This window comes from Ranitomeya variabilis, chromosome 6, assembly GCF_051348905.1.
Source record: "Ranitomeya variabilis isolate aRanVar5 chromosome 6, aRanVar5.hap1, whole genome shotgun sequence".
NCBI classification, from domain to species: domain Eukaryota; kingdom Metazoa; phylum Chordata; class Amphibia; order Anura; family Dendrobatidae; genus Ranitomeya; species Ranitomeya variabilis.
Genome location: NC_135237.1, coordinates 428,132,696 through 428,150,706, shown reverse-complemented (window position 1 = coordinate 428,150,706; position 18,011 = coordinate 428,132,696).

Here is an 18,011-nt window from a genome sequence, read left to right as displayed (position 1 = left end):
GCCGAAAAGGCAATGGAACCTGACCCAGCGGAGCAGCGGAGAACCCGGACCCACCATGTACCCTGGGGGCGTGCAGGATCCTCGGCGAAAAGAGCATCGCGGCGAGGGATCCTGTCGTTGCTGGGACCAGAACCTCTTCCGGGATCACCAGCGCGACCCGTTGGTCTGGTGAGGCCCGGGAGGAAACCACCTGCTCTACCGGAAAATGAGTAAGATCATACTACTCATAAGTATGTATATAGTTACTGTTTCCTGTTTTGCTGCTAAACCCGTTCAGGGTTAACTAACTTTTTAAAGGGATCCCTTTGTTGACCCGGGATCCCTATTGTTGTTTTGTTTATTTTTTCTGAGTTTTGCACAAGTTTTAAAAACTGCCGCAATCATGAACAGTGCATGATACAAACTTCTTGTACATAGTTTGCACCTTATTAAAGGCGCTCCCTACTGGTTTTACTTCAAAAAGGACTCTTTGTGAAGATACCACACTGGAACCTTTGCTGAGTAAGGACTGGTAGCTCGAGAAGATACGCTACCTCGTAGAGACTTGATCCCCTCTTAAAGGGGATGTTCATGTGTTGCACTCGAGAGAATCGTATTGATTTAAGACTGAGAAATAGCAATGATGCTTTGATAAAGAAGAAGTGATGATAATGTTTGTGAGAGAAAGTTATATGTATCCAACTAGTTAATTGTAAGGAAATGTTGATGATGTTCCCCGAAAGAAAGAGAAAGCTAGAGGAAGGACGCAGTGGGCCCATAGGGGTAGACGAAGTGTCCAGCGTGCATGTTAGTGAGAAAAATAATGAGAAGGTTGATGTTCTATAGAAAATGTTTAATAATGTTGATAGATAATGAGGATAGAAGGTAAACCCTGAGTCCTCATAGGAGCCATATAGAGATGGCTCAGTGCTCTTAAATTGAAAGTAATGTTATGTTCTATACTGTGTATAGTAGTTGAGAGACAGAAGGATCGGGCTGAAAGGAGCGGTCCTGTAAGAAAGGAGAGGCAGTAGGTCTGGTGCCGATAGGACAGGCGGTCCTGCAGATTAAAGAAGGAGAATGTGAAAGTTAAAATTGCCTTATAATGTGATTATAGGAAGGTCTTTAAAGGATTTAGAGTGTACATCCTTAAAGGCAATGTTAAATTTTTGTTCAGCAATTTTTGCACTAAGTAGAATACCCAGTTGGGTAACAGGAGTTATTTATGACCTGTAATTTATAATGTTAACCATGTTTGTAACGTTCAAGCGTCCTCACCTCCCATAAAGGGAAGCTCTGTTCAAGTATGCTTATTGTTATTGCACTCAACAAAAATTGTATGTCTTTTTGCTAACCTGTATTGTTGTTTTCTTCCCAGTCCAGGAGTACTGTGTTTAACCAGGGGGGAGTGCAGCGCCCCAGAGTCCTGGTCGTTGCAGTACTGTGGCTCCGCCACTAAGGGGAGCTATGGTACGTCTGATGGCACTGAAGGAGTTCATCTGACCAGGTATCACAGACACCAATACATTTCACAGCCGGGCCTCCGGGGGGTGCTAAGGGTTCTATTCACTAGGCCACTCCCCACCATAGTGGGTAAACTGGGGGTCAGGCAGGAAGTTAGGCAGAAGCTGACTGGGTTGGAACCAGGCAACACCTTGTGGCAGAGGGTGTTGTGGGGGAAGATACAGTAGGGTCTCTGTCAGGGGTGGGATCCTGACAGAGGCTTGGCAACTTGAACGAACGTAACGGGACCCTGCCTGCTCAGGATAGCGGCGGTGCCCAAGGAGGGATCAGAAGCGAGATAGATTGTGCTGAGTGAGAAACGAGATCATAGCAATAGGAGAATACCAGTAGGAGTCGTGCTGTAAGACCGAGGCAACATCCTACTGAGGCGCATAACCGGTGGCCGGAACGCCGAGGGAGTATTATAATATCCAGCTTCAAGCAATACTCTAAACAGCGGCAGGACAGTCAGTCTAAGGCGGGCTGTCTAACTCAAATCACCTATGCAGTCTTGGGGGGCAACTTGTGGAGAGGGGCGACTCTAGGGTCCCGGAAGAGCTCCGAGCCTACCCGTCAAACGGGTGCCGTCCCAACCAGAACATCAGGGAGGGACGGAGGAGTAGCAGAAGATCATCTAATCGAGTTGTGAGGGAACTTAAAAAACAGACACAACAGTTGTGGGGTACTTTCCGTAAGCACAGCAGGGAAGGACCGTAACACATAGCGCAAGTAGGAAGGCACAGATTTCCACCTGTGAGGAGAACTCTGGAGGTGCCATTGGACCGGCCGGACTTGCGCAGCCTGGGGAACCGTACTCAGGACTGAGGACCCAGAGATCTTCAGTAAAGAGGTAAAGAGACTGCAACCTGGTGTCCTCGTTATTTACTGCGACTTGCACCCCACAACTGCACCGTTACAGTCACCACTGTAGTGTCCACACTTTGTGAGTAATCCACACTAGTAAATCTTCATTATCTTTATTTCTCTTTAGCACGTTGCATAAGCTTGTCTCTGCATGCATGACAAAGTGAAAGTAACTTCTCCCCCTCCTCTCTGTAACTACCCACAATTCTCTACATCTCATCTTTCTTAAAGAGACAAGGTACAAGATTTAATTAATGCATATTACAACATCCCCTTTTTTTTTTTTTTTTTTTTTTTAAAACGAATAAAACTAAAATAAAATAACATGAACTAATGATGCAACAAGAAAAATGTCCAAGAAAACGTATGTCCATTTTGCCCTGTTAAAGAAAAGAAGTCACGCTTCTTCAATAAGTCTGGATGGAGCCCTTCTCTCTCTTGATGGATAACGTCTGGGCTCAGCGATGGTGTCCATTAATGAAGAACTTGTTGCCTCCTGGTGATTCTCTCCACTGTTGAGTGCCGAATCTTCCCCCAGAGAATGTCCATTGTCATTATTTTGAGGAATAATTTTGAAATGTGAAGAGTTTCGAGTTATGGAGTGTCCATCCCTCTCAGCCGTGACCATGCTGCCTTTCTTGTCAATAACGTTGTATTTTGCGGGACAATATGCAGCTGAAGTCTTGTTGGTTGGTCTCTGACGCACCACAACGACGTCACCTCTTTTGATAGCATTTGGCTGTGCCCTTCGCCTTCTGTCTGCATAGTGTTTCATGGTTTGTTTGTTGGAAGAGTCTGCTAAGCGCACAGAGGAGTCACTTGGTACAGGACGACTGACTATGTCAGGGATTCGTATATGCAGAGTTCTGCCAAACATTAGATGCGCTGGAGCAGCATTGGTAGTAGAATGTGGCGTATTGCGGTAATTGCGCATGAATTTGTACAATGACTGTTTCAGTGGGGTGTGCTCCAGGCTAGCTGCCTTGATTCGTTTCCCCATGGTGCGCATGAAGCGTTCGACTATTCCATTTGCTTGCGGCCAGCACGGTGTGATTTTTCTGTGACTGAACCCCAAGTATTCAGCAAATTGTGTGAACACGTGTCCATTGAATGGAGGTCCATTGTCCGTTTTGACCACTCTTGGAATGCCATATGCTGAAAATATGTTATCCAGTTCTGGTATCACACTAGTAGCAGATGTTGAAGAGATAAAAGAAATGACAGGGTATCTGGAATATTCATCAATTGTTACTAGAATGTATTGGCCATTTGGTAACGGTCCATATATATCGACTGCCACCTCCTCCCAGACAGCAGTGGGTAGAGGTGACATTTGTAAAGGCTCCAGCTGTGATGATGGAGTGATAACTTGGCAGGTGGAACAGTGTTTAACCTTCTCTTCCACCAATTGATCCATGTTTGGGAACCACACTTTTTCTCTGAGTAATTTCTTTGTGCCAACAATTCCCAGATGACCTTCATGCGCTATCTGTATTACTAAGCTGCGCAGAGTCTTAGGTACAACCAATTTGGTACCTCGAAGGATGAGGCATTCCTCAGTGACAGATAGTTCATACCGTACACTTGAGAATAGTTTTAATTCTGTCAGATCAATCTCAGGATCGGGAAATTTTTCTCTTTGAATTTCATGCCACCTTCGATTTCGGATGATTTGTATTAAAGCACGTAGTGTCTTGTCACTTGTTGTGGCGTTCACAAAGTGATCAATGGAAAGAGCTTTTGGTACTGCATGAGCTGTAATGAAGCATATGTATTCTTCAATGGCGGAATGCTCAGGTAGATCATCAGTCATCGGATGTCTTGACAGATAGTCAGCGGGATTGCTGAATTTTCCAGGCTTGTGGACAATTTTGTAGTTGTAGTCCTGTAGACGTAGACCCCACCGTTCTATGCGTGCAGGCATTTTAGCTCTGGGATTTCCAAAGATCGTAAGGAGTGCTTGATGATCTGTGACAACAGTGAAGGGAGCTCCATACAGAAATAAGTGAAAATGTTCGCATCCCCAGACAACTGCCAAGCTTTCTTTTTCAGGTTGTGAATATTTCCGTTCCGTGCTTGTTAAGCTTTTACTTGCATAAGAAATAATCTGAGGATTTTGATTGTTATCTTTATATTGTGCTAAGATGGCACCCAGCCCCACGGGACTGGCGTCCACAATTAGCTCAGTTTGGAGAGCTGGATCAAAATAGGCCATTGTGGTTGTTGAGCAAAGTTCAGTTTTAATTGTTTCAAATGCATTTTGACAGTCTGGAGACCATTGAAAAACACAACTCTGTTTTGTAAGTTCCCTTAATGGACTGTTAATTGTTGAGAAGTTTGGAATGTATCTAGCACAATAACTGGCCATTCCAAGAAACGAGCGTACTTCACTGGCATCTTGTGGAATTGAGGCTGATTTAATGGATTCCACTTTCTTGGGATCAGGTTGTACCCCTTTTGCCGAAAAAGTATGACCGTAAAACTCTAATGAATTTTTATCAAATTCACATTTTTCCTTGTTTAAGGTGAGTCCAGCAGAGAGGAGGCATTCAAAGACGGCATATAGAGCACGATTGTGTTCAGCTTGAGTTTTGCCAAACACCAGTATGTCATCACTGTAATTAAAGGCATTTGGAATGTTCTGAATAACGCCCCTTATTGCATCCTGAAAAATTTCCGCTGCAGAGCAGACCCCAAAAGTCAATCTTTTATATCTTCTGAGGCCCACATGTGTGGAAAATGTTGTCAAATATCTGGATTCTGGACTCAGCTCTAACTGGTGATAGCCCTTATTGAGATCGAGTTTTGAAAAGACGGTCGCTCCATTTAACACATGAATGATGTCATCAATTGTGGGTGAGATATGTCTTTCTCTCTGAATGGCAGTGTTGGGTAGGCGCATGTCAACACACAATCTCACCTGGTCAGGAGCCTTTGGTTTAGGAACTACCACCAGTGGTGAGACCCAGGGAGTGGGCCCAGTAACGGTTTCGATAACGTCCTCGTCCATGAGGAATTGGAGTTCTTTTTCTACTTTCCTTCTCAGGTGAAATGGAATGCGCCTATGTGACTGGGCCACTGGGCGAACACTATCGTCCACATGAAGATGTACTTGAGAGTCTTTTAGTTTCCCCAAGCCACTAAATAGGGAGGGAAAATTATTCACCATGGTTTGTATATCCATGTCCGCAGGATCAGTTATAGTATGGATAATTTGGATGAGACCTAGCTTCAAGGCAGTGTGATAGCTGAGAAGACAGCCTCCTGATCCTTGCAACGCATGAAAGGTAGTTTTCTGCTTATTGTCTTTATAGCTCAGTTCAACATCAAACTGCCCTCTGGTAGTTAGAGGTATTTTAGATCCATATGGGAAGATTTTAGTATGTACTTGCTGCAAAACTGGCTTTGTCTTCAATTGCTCATAGGTAGTGCTGTCTATGATGTCCACTGACGCTCCCGTATCTATTGTAAACGTGATATTGGTGTCGCAGATTGGGAGTGTGATACAGGGGGACTGTACAGAGCCAGTGGCAGAGGTGGTGAACACGTAGTTTTCTGCTCCAGATGCTTCTTCTGTATCTTGATTTACCATTTTTACATCTGCAGGCCGTGTCATAGGCAGAGAAGGCTTGTATTGTGCTGATCTGCAGACAGCTGCCAAATGGTTCCCTTTTCCACACTTATTGCATGTCTGTCCTATAGCTGGACATCTGTCCAGGCGGTGAGGGAACTCCTGTCCACATCTATAGCATTTTTTCTGTTTTGGGGTTTGCTTGTCTTGTGTATTTTTATGCACGAGATTATGTACCTGTGACTTTTCCCCATTCTCCATTGTAGTAGCCTGATGATCTGCTATTTCCGTAGCACGGGCTATTTTGAGTAATTCATGTAAAGAGAGATCTTGCTGCAGAGCTTTGCGCCTTATTTTGTTAGATGAGCAGGTGACGATTACCTGAGTTAGGATTTCATCATCTATATCTGTGAATGCACATCCATGTGCTAGCTCCCTCAGTCGTGTGACATAGGTGTCTATGGATTCTTCGGGAAGCTGCTTAGCAATTCTGAATTTGTATCTCTCATATCTGATGTTTTGTTTGGGATTGAAGTAATCAGTGAGAGCTTTGCTGCAATCGCTGTATGTATCTGTCTCAGATGCAGGTAATGTGCAGTAGATATCATAGACTCCTGTGCCTGCACAATGTAAAAGTAATGCTTTCTTTCTTTTCTCCTCTTTTATATCTATGGCTTCTAGAAAGTTCTCAAATCTGCTCAACCATTTTCTCCAGTTATGGGAGAGATTAGTGACATCAGTCATATCAAACTGTGGGAAACTGTGTAAGTATTCAGCCATGATGAAGTTTTTCAGTGGTGCAGCCGTGTGGATCAGTAAAATAGGGATTAGTACTCACTGCAGCAGATTTTCATCCCATCCTCGTCGCCAGTTGTAGTGTCCACACTTTGTGAGTAATCCACACTAGTAAATCTTCATTATCTTTATTTCTCTTTAGCACGTTGCATAAGCTTGTCTCTGCATGCATGACAAAGTGAAAGTAACTTCTCCCCCTCCTCTCTGTAACTACCCACAATTCTCTACATCTCATCTTTCTTAAAGAGACAAGGTACAAGATTTAATTAATGCATATTACAACCACCATCTACATCTACCTACTCATTCACCGTGCGCCCCACGGCAGGGTCACGGACCGGGGCCTAGCCACCGTGACAACCCCAGAGCAGAGACTCAGAGGCCCGGTACCGGGTACCCCTCGGCCCTGCAGCGGTGGGGGCGCTACATGAGTATAGCCTTACTGCTCCCTGCGCCATCCCAACAACTGGGAGCGAGCGGCTGCACTGAGAATATAACTTCATATTTTCCCTTTAGCAGCTTTTCCTAGAAAACGGCAAACATGGTTAAATCCCTATTTTCTGCAAATTATCTGCAAAATCCCTTGTTAGACCGCACATGGAGTACTGTGTCCAGTTTTGGGCACCAGTGCTCAGGAAGGATATAATGGAACTAGAGAGTACAAAGGAGGGCAACATAATTAATAAAGGGGATGGGGGAACTACAATACCCAGAGAGATTAGCAAAATTAGGATTATTTAGTCTAGAAAAAAGACGACTGAGGGGAGCTCTAATAACAATGTATATGTATATAAGGGGACAATACAAATATCTCCGAGGATCTGTTTATACCAAGGAAGGTGACGGGCACAAGGGGGCATTCTTTGCGTCTGGAGGAAAGAAGGTTTTTCCACCAACATAGAAGCGGATTCTTTACTGTTAGGGCAGTGAGAATCTGGAATTCCTTGCCTGAGGAGGTGGTGATGGATAACTCAGTCAAAGGGTTCAAGAGAGGCCTGGATGTCTTCCTGGAGCGTAACTATATTGTATCTTAGGCTACTTTCACACTAGCGTTAACTGCAAACCGTCTCAAAACGTCTTTTTTGCCGAAAAAACGGATGCGTCGAAAAAGTGAAAAACGGAGACAAACGTATGCCACGCATACAGCATTTCGACGGATCCGTCGCAAATCCGTTAAACGTTTCCGTCGAAAATACTGGATGCGTTGCATACGTTGCATCCGTTTTTACCATCCGTTGCATCCGTTTTTACGACGGATCCGTTTTTAAAATGGGAGGCTCCCAAATTTGATTGGCTACTGGAAAATATGGAAAACTATATAGTTACTGTTTTTACAGCCCATCTTTGAGGGTTTTAGTTTTGTGGCAGCGATGGAAGGTGTTCTTGGGAGGATTGCGAGTTTGGTTACCGACGTTATCTTTGAGACGAATCGCCTGGACATCATAGTGGGGGAGAAGGAGGCGGCAGCGGAAAGGCGTAGGATGCTTCTGCAGCAACGGAGACGGAGACGACTCTGGATTCATCCGATTAATCAACTACGGATGACCCGGGGTGTCCAGTCCACTCTGTACCTGGAGTTGCGGCACAATCCACACAAATTCTATAACTACGTGCGGATGAGGCTGGAAAATTTTGACTTTTTGCTTGCAAAAATGGAGGATGTCATCCGAAGACAGGACACAAGGATGAGGCTTGCCATCACACCGGCAGAGCGGCTGATGGTGACCCTGCGGTAAGCCTCTATTTTTTGATGTCATTGGTCATTTTTAATGTTATATTACATGCTGCAGACAATACTGCGCTGACATACTGCGCACTATTTTCTGCAGCATGTAATTTTGGTTTTCTTTGCGGCCATTCCACTGCTTTTTTTTAAATGTCATTGCTGATATTGAATGTTCTATAACAGACTGCAGAAAATACTGCGCTGAAATATTGCGTTGCATTTTCTGCATTTTTTTTTTTATTTGGGTTTGATGACATGCAAGTGCTTTTTTTTCTGTCATTGGTCATTTTTAATGTTATATTACATGCTGCAGACAATACTGCGCTGGCATACTGCGCACTATTTTCTGCAGCATGTAATTTTGGTTTTCTGGGCGGACATTCCACTGCTTTTTTTACACCGGTTTCATGCTTGTTTGATTGTGTGTCCCGTCCTTAAAAAAAAATTAACAGTGAAATTAACAGTGCCATATTGAAACTTGTTGGTCTGTGCAATTTTTTCTAACATATTTTTTTTTTTTTTTTTTTTTTCAGTTTCCTAGCTACGGGTGAATCTATGACTTCGCTCCATTATCAATTCAGGCTGGGCATTTCCACTATCTCTGGAATAGTGAAGGACACATGTCGGGCTATTTGGACCACTTTGCAACCAGAGTATATCCCCCAACCATCCATGGAAATATGGTTGCGAAGTGCAGAAGAGTTTCAGCAAATTTGCAATTTCCCTAATTGTGTGGGTGCAGTTGACGGGAAACATATAAGGATTGCGAAACCGGCAGGAACAGGATCAGAGTACTATAATTATAAGAAGTATTTCTCCATCGTCCTTATGGCTATTGCAGATGCCAACAGGTTCCTTGCCGTGGACATAGGAGCGTATGGAAGGTCCAACGATTCCCAAGTTTTTAAAAACTCACCAATGGGTCGTTGCCTTTATGGAGAGAGCTACGATTTCCCGTCAGCCAGACCACTGCCAGGAACAAGTGAACCAGCCCTGGAATATGTCTGTGTAGGTGATGAAGCGTTTCAACTGTCGCCGCACCTACTGAAACCGTATAGTAGCCGGAACTTAACCCGTACCAAGCGGGTCTTTAATTACCGGCTTACTAGAGCACGAAGAGTAGTGGAGTGTTCTTTTGGCATATTGACGGCGAAGTGGCGAGTTCTGCTGACGGCTATCAAACTGAAAACCACAACTATAGACGAGGTAGTTAAAGCCTGTGTGGTGCTCCACAACTTTGTCCTTTCAAAGGAGCCCGTTTCCTTGGATGATGAAGAGTTGGAGACCACCTTGTGGGACTACCGCAGCAGCTCAGTTCGCTCTACAGGTTCTGTTACAAGGATGAGGGACCAGTTTGCCGATTATTTTGTGTCACCTGTCGGGCGGATCCCATGGCAAGACATGATTGTGTAACCTGTTTCCGATGTGTTTTGTTTATGTAAAAAATGTGTTTCTACCAAACCAAAAAAAAAAAAAGGCCCAAAAGCGTGGTTTTCTTGCTAGTAAAACCAATATGTTATACCTTTCACACGTCTGGTGTTTGTTTTTATTTTACCTTTTTTATTTATATTACCTTAATAAATCCACACACACACAAAGACTAGAATTTAAATCAGAGAAAATTTTATTTTAACTCTTTTTTTTTTTTAAATAAATTTTTTTTTTGCCAAAAAAATATATTTTTTATTTTCCAATTTTTTTTTTTGAAAAATTTGCACATTTTTCTAACATTTTGTAACATTAACATTTTAAATAAATTTTTACAATTCTTCAAAGTGTGGGGTGGAGATACGAGGGGAGGAGGGGCAGGAAGGTTGGACCACGTCGATAGGTGGGGAAACCCTACTTGTTTGGGGTGCAGTGGAAGGGGGGGTAAAACCAGGAGGCTGGCCAGAGGGGGTGGTGTTGGGGTAGGGGGAATACTAACTGGGGAAGGTAATCTGGGCAAGGAAGAAAACAGTGGGGAATGAATTTGGTTTGGGGGCCGGGATGGGTATGGGGACTGGGTTGGGTATTGTGACTGGGTTGGGTAGTGGGACTGGGTTGGGTAGTGGGACTGGGTTGGGTAGTGGGACTGGGTTGGGTAGTGGGACTGGGTTTGGTAATGGTGGGTATGTTGTGGAAATGGGGACTGGGGTTGGGCATGGTGTGGAAATGGGGCCTGGGGTGGAAATGGGGCCCTTGGTGGGGCCTGGGGTGGAATTGTAGTGGAGGTGTGGGGAGGTGTGTGGGTAGATTGGGGGTCGTTAATGGCCTGCAGTAGAGCATTATGGCAGGTATTCATTACCCGCATCTGTTGCTCAAAAGAAAGATTCTCCATGCTCCTGAGCATGGATTGAAAAAAAATATTGGCCGGATCGGGACTTACAGCTGAATGCAGCCTATCCAAGCGACTGCTGGTTTCCTGGCTTGTTTCACTGATGCGGGATTGCACCATGTTGAAACCAGCAGTCACTTGCTCTCCCAAAATTTTGAAAGAGCCTTGGAAGGATGCATTCAGGTGTAAGAACTCAGGAGCATAGCTCCTTTCCTGACCCCTCTATCGCTGACGCCACGAACCTAATGGTGGTCTCGAGGTGGCAGGATCAGAGGGGTGGGGTAAAGGGAACCCTAACTGTTCAGCATCAGATGCGAGCAATGAAGCCTGCAATAATGCTCCACTGCTTGGGGCAGATGAAGTGGAGGGGACAGAGGGGTCAGAGGAGGGGACAGAGGGGTCAGAGGAGGGGACAGTGGTGTGGGGCCTACCAACGTGGCCCTCAGTGGCAGACTCAGGAGGGATCGCTCCAGAGGGCGCAGAGGAAGATGCAGGCGCACGGTGGCTGGAGAAGGGGCTGTGAAAGAAAAAACAAAAGAAATTAATACATTGATATGGAAAAGCCCTGACTGAAAGCAAACTAAGTAGACTGGTTAACATGGTTAGTAGTGGGCTGTAGAATACTTACACTCTGCTCAGCATGGTTCGCCTCAGGAAGGAGAGGGCCTGGCCATATTTGTATTTGCTCCTCTTCCTTCCTGCTGAGCCACTCGGGGCCTGCATCTCCAGGTTGAATTCCCTCTTAAAGCGATCCCTCAGTGACCGCCACCGCTTCCTAACCTTTCCACCTGTGAAGACAAGAATCAAAAGAAAAAAAAAAAAAATTGGTAAATGCAATACATTACAGTCAGCTCAAAACATCACTGGAAAGTGAATACTTACCTAGTTTGCTCAGCTGCTGAGGATGAAGGCTCTCCCACCTTGGAAAGAGGTTGTGACACACTTCGTCCCAGAGCCGACGGGTGACACCGGTATCGGCATGCCTGCGGTCAGCCATGTTCCACAGCGGCTCCCGCTCGCGAACCTCCTCGATGAGACCATCTATGTCGATGTCGTCATCATCGTCATCATCGTCATCTCCTGCGGGAGCACGCTGTGAAGCCTGTGCCCCCCAAAAAAATAAGAAAAACAAACAAATTAGTACACTGAAACACTAAAGTACCAATAGAATCCCCCTCACCAAAAAAAAAAACTCACTGATGGCCGACCGCGGCGACGAGTCCGCCGACTCTGGGAGTGTCTGGGAGAACCTTCAGCGGCAGCAGCAGGAGCAGCAGCAGCAGCAGGAGACTGAAATAAAGGAAACAAATTCTCTGTAATGTAGGCATATATTTTCTGTGTTTAGTTATGTATGAAAATCTGTTTTGTGTATGGTGCAGTGTGATGTGTGAAGCAACTGTTTCACCACTACTTACACTTGGTTCCTCCTCCACTTGCATCTCTCCACCCATCTCGTCCCCTTCTGACAGCTCCTCATCTGATTCAGCTTCCTGTTGAAACATAATTTATGCATGTAGTGATCAAAAAAAATGTAAATTAAAAAAAAAATAAAAATTTTTGTGTTAACTTACCAATACACGCTGTTGCTGTGGAGGAGGGCTGTCAGAAGAGGACATTGTTGTGGTAGCAAGGCCGGCGGCTGTCGTCCTGGTGTCTCTGTAAAAGTTAAAATACACTTGCAATCTGCTCTACACATTGAAGCAGCAGATTTGGGGTCTTCAAAACTTACTTTGAAAGATGTGTGGGTGTGGTCCTGGTGGGCTGGTCAGTGGCTGCGGTCTTGGTGTATCTGTAATATGTATAATTGATTTATAGTTAGACCACCCCCTGAACTAGGTAATGTTTAACGATAAACACCCTGCAAAAATGATGTCAGAAATGTTCATTACAGGTGAACACCAAAACACCCCCAAAAAAGTTGCACGTTATAGCATTCATTTCCATGTCCCAAAAAATAACACTTTGAAATGTTAACCCACCATGCAGAAATATATTTGCCACATTTTATTTTAAAAAAATCACCTCCCCCCCCCTAAAAAAAACCTTTACAGTATAAGCTTTATTAAAAAATAAGCCCTCAACCAACTCTGTATTGTATGTGTAACCATTGGTACATACACCAGTTTTAAATTTACCTTTATGAAATGATACTACGGACATTTTTTTAACAAACATTTTATTATTTTCTTTTTTTTTCACTTTTTTTTTTTTTTTAAATCACAATTAGGAGCTGAAATGCTCTTTATTTTAAATACAAGTACATCAACTGCAAATGGTTTTAACAGTAAAATAAAATCAACACTTTTAAATATAAAAAAAACCCACACTCACACATTCAAAGCACAAGCTGCAGACCGCTAGACTTTTAAAAAATACATCAGATTAAAAAAAAAAAAAAAAAAAAAAAAACACATTTAAACCACATGCTGCACAGACCACTATACAGTCAATACATCAGAAAAAGGCAATTAACCAATTAAAGCATGGACAAATGCACATGCAATCAACAAGACGCACACAAACATGCATGGTATGTGTCCACATTCCGGATCGCATCAGGATTTGGTCAGGATTTTCCATCAGTATTTGTAAGCCAAAACCAGGAGTGTAACAAGAGGGAAAGTATAATAGGAAAACAGGCACACTTTTGCTTTTATCACCCACTCCTGGTTTTGGCGTACAAATACTGATGGAAAATCCGGACCAAATCCTGATGCAATCCTGAACATGGACACATACCCTCCCACATGAACAGGCATAAGATTGGCAAAGGCATAATAAGGTGCAGGCACATGAAGACATACTTACAAAAGCACACAGCTGTACAAAAAAAAAAAAAAACACACATGCACGCACATAAGCTTTATGCAAATACACATATGTACAACAAAGGCAGAAAGGTGAACCCAATCAGAAGACGCATACACACACACACACATTTTTACACACACACGTAAAAAAGGCTGGCAGTCCTCCGTCTGTAGCTGGATGTCTTCACAGTGTCAGGCCTCAGGGTGGATCTGGACTCTAGCATGGCACTGGCTGGTGCAGGACGATGGCAGGCCTCAGGTTCTCTTCAGGTTTTAAGCTCTTGCTGTAGTCAGTAGTACTTCATACACACAGAAATGCACAGGCACACAGATGCACACAAAAATTGCAATACTCACACTGGCTCTATGGTGGCTGGAGTCTTGTGGCTGGCTCCTTCCTGTGGCTGGCTCCTGTGTCAGGCTGGGGTCCTGTTGCTGGCTCCTACCTGTGGCTGGCTCCTGTGGCAGGCTGGGGTCTTATGGCTGGGGTCTTGTGGCTGGCTGGGGTCTTGTGGCTGGCTGGGGTCTTGCTGGCAGTCTTCTCTCTTGGTCTTCTTGCTGGCATATGTGGGGTTGAAGGCCCAGGCCAGGTTTATATAGATTTGGGGGTGTCTGGCCAATTGGCAACAAAATCCTGCTTCTGAGCATGCTCAGTGTAAAAAAAACGTATTGCAGCGCTGTATTGCGTCGTACGACGTGTCCCGACGCATCCGTCGCTCATAGGCTTCCATTGCAGCCAACGACGTATGCCGCAGGATGCGTCGCAACACGTTTTTTAGGCGGAGACCAAAAACGTTACAATCAACGTTTTTTTGAGACGTGTCGCCAAATTTCGACGCATACGTCGTAAAACGTACACGACGTATGTCAATCCGTCGCAATACGTCGCCAATACAAGTCTATGGGGAAAAAACGCATCCAGCAAAAACTTTTGCTGGATGCGTTTTTTCGAAAAAAAGACGTTTTGAGACGTAATGCAGTTAACGCTAGTGTGAAAGTAGCCTTACAGTTATTAGGTTCTTTAGAAGGACACAGATCTGGGGATTTATTCTGATGGAATATAGGCTGAACTGGATGCACAAATGTCTTTTTTCGGCCTTGCTAACTATGTTACCATGTTACCACTGCAGGTAAATTACATTTCTGGAGGTGACAGGTTCCCTTTATGGGCAGGAAGGATCCAGCTGATTGGAGACCACATGGAGACGATGGATGTACTTCCCTGGCAGATGGTATAATGGGGATTGTATTAGAGAAAATATATAAAACTTCAAGGATGAAAGAATATAACTATGTTTTCATGTTGCAGATTATAACTTCTATAATTATTGTACATAATCGTCACTTTAGTGCGGAGCGGTGAACGCCCGGAAATTGTCTAATGCTCATTGTTATAATGTGCAGGTGTAGAGATAGTTATTTAATAGTTAATGAAGCTGCAGAAGTCAGGAACTATAAACACCGTGACTCTTCTCAGACAAGATCATCCCTTGCCCGAAGCACAACTATATACACCATTTCCAGAGAAACCATAAAATTATTTACACATTCAGCATTTGCGGGTTTTCTCATTAGTCACATTTATTTGCTTTGTATCTTGTGATATTCGCCTTTTTTGCACTAAATTCATCAAAATGGCGCACGCGGTTCATGAATTTTGTGCAAAGTGAAACTGAACTTTTTTTTCTGTAGTTAAACATTTTTCTTTTTTTTTTTTTAAAGAACAAAATTTGCATGTTTCAAAAAATGTCGCAAAAATTGCTCAAAATACCTTGGCAACAAATTTGGAAACCCTATGCCCCATCCATAGTGGCGAACTAACAGAAAAACAGGTTAGCAACTTACCACATATAAAATAGACTTTAGAAAAGGGGCAATTGGAATGATACATTTAGTAAAACAAAAAAGGCACAAAACTCCCCAAAAATTGAGAAAAAAAATGGTCAAATACAATAATCTGTCCCATAATGTAAAAATAAGGGCAAAAGTGGAGTCACATTATGCTGTATGGGTTCTTCAGGCTTTAGTCCAGTTGGTCGTATTAAAGGGGTTTTCACTTCTGATCATCTAGAATGCGCAAAATAGTAAAGTGTTTTTTAAAATGATCAAATGTACCTCTTATTAATCCGCTCTTTTCTTAAAGTGTTATTCCCATCTTCATTGATGGATAGCGTTGCATAGTGTTTGTAAAAACTAGCACCAGCTGTCCTTCAGATATTAACACCTATGTTTATAGCTCATTGTGACGACACAGGGGGTCGGTGAGAACCCCAGGGTCTTCTAGCTGGAACCGCATGGACCAGGGATCGTCCCGCCGAATGCCTGCTCTCCTTTTAATGTGGGCATAACGCTACTCAGCTCAGACAACACAGGGTGAGGGTAAAACAGTGTGGCAATACTTCATTGAACCACAAAACAGGCAGATAACACATAGAACAGTCCCAGCACAGTACTCCAGATGGTGCATTTAACAGAGTCTCACCCTTTTGCTGACCCGCCAGGATAATGGCAGAAGTTACGTCAGAGCTCCCAGGGTCGGCTACCCCACATGTAGTACACACACAGAGAGGAGGTAACGACAAGCGTAGGAAGATGACAGTCCATTGAGTCCACACAAGGTACAAGGCCAGTTGATGCTAGAGTCACAACCTGGATTATCCGAACATCTCCATGAAGCCAGGTGACCAACGGGTCCCAATCCTGGCTTTTTCCAAACATATCCATGGTCCAGCAATGGTTAAAGGATCAGATCTGTATTCTTCCAACTGGAGCCAAAATCCCCTAGGTTATTTCCTGTAGTATGATAGATTTGTGTCCCTCGTGATGATGCCATTATATTGGCTGCTGTCCTGTCTCTGGTCCTTTGGATGTATGTCTTGGCAGAATCTCTGTCTGTCTCTCTCCCCCAGTCTCTCAGTCTCTTTACACAGAGGCATGTAACATAATTTTCTATTTACCCAGTGTCCTTCAGTCCAGCATCAAGATAAGGGGAACAATGGTGATGAAATCAAGTAGCATTACTTGACTATTTAATCTATTTGCATAGTTTTTCCCTTTCTCCTTTCGAAGTTAACAAACTGGATCCATAATACAATGCATAATTAGCATATCAGAAAACATCGCTAGTCATCAAAGATAAGTGCACACTATGTTATATGAAATATCAACTTACAAATCTCTATTACAGGCTTACACAAGCAAAAGTATAGATAACAGCATATTCGTCTTGGTTTGCTAAAAATAGGAGTCTCGGTAATTAAGATATAATCCGGTTTCTTCACACTAATTGCCTAGGAGACTGACCAACTCTGATGTCTAGCTTGTAAGCACTGCCCTAGAAGGAATTAGGAGGTAATGGCACCTTCTGAGTTCCTGTCCAGCTCCAAAACAGCGCTTACAAGCTCAAAAGAAAAATGCTTGTATGCACTGTGCCTGTTTTGCTGTCTGGCAGTGGTGGCCGGCCTCCAAGGCAACACGCTCTAAACAAAAGAAATGTTAATACCTCAAGAAAAACTGAAAAATTTAATAAACAGTACATTGCAAAATTGCATGTATTTCTAAGCATTATCTGATAATACTTATATGTAAAGATAGGAATAACCCTTTAAGAACACAAGAATTTTGTACTTGTAGTCTAGGTTACCAGCCACCTTTGCAGCTGTGGCAGTTCTTCATGGCAAGAGTGCTTACAAGCTTTTTACTAGAGTCTGTAAGTTCTGCTCTGAAGCTTGTCAGATCACTTGGATCCAGCCAGCTTCAGTGCCCCCCGCCCTCCTTCTATGCTGCAGGGGTTAAACTGCCGGATCAGCTTCAGCATGTGATAATGTCTGCTCAGATCTGTCAATCATTGAGGCGCACACTGCCCCACAGTAAGCAGGAAGATGAGAGGTCGGGGAGCGAAGCACTCCTAAAAACGTGAGAACCCTTTAATAAAGGAAAAAATATAAATAAAAGAATTATAACAGCATAAAAAAATCATGATATTAATGACTCTAGGCCAGGGGTGGGAAATTAATTTTCTCAAAAGAGTACATCCAAGTCCTTGACTGTTGTGGAGGACTGATCTAACCAACCAAACTTAATTCTGCTCATATTATTGTTTTATATCAATTTTCATCACTTATTCTTTAGCAGAATTAAGTCTGGTGACTCGCTGATGTTGTTAATACATGTAAAGTGTTCTTCCCTGTAGTAGCTTATAAAAATCTTAATTTACTGCTTTTATAAACTTTTTTTAAAGCAGCAAATGATTCTGCTTCTGTCATTCAGTCTTTGTACCTTAATCAACAGTTTACAACACAATATGGTACCCGTACAATCCCCACACACAGTATGATGCTCCCCCATAGCATCTTGGCACTGTCCAGGTGGAAAGCTAGTAATCCCCAAGACATGGATTACGGCGTGGGACAGAACGTCAGAAGACTGATCCAGAGGGGCGAAGAC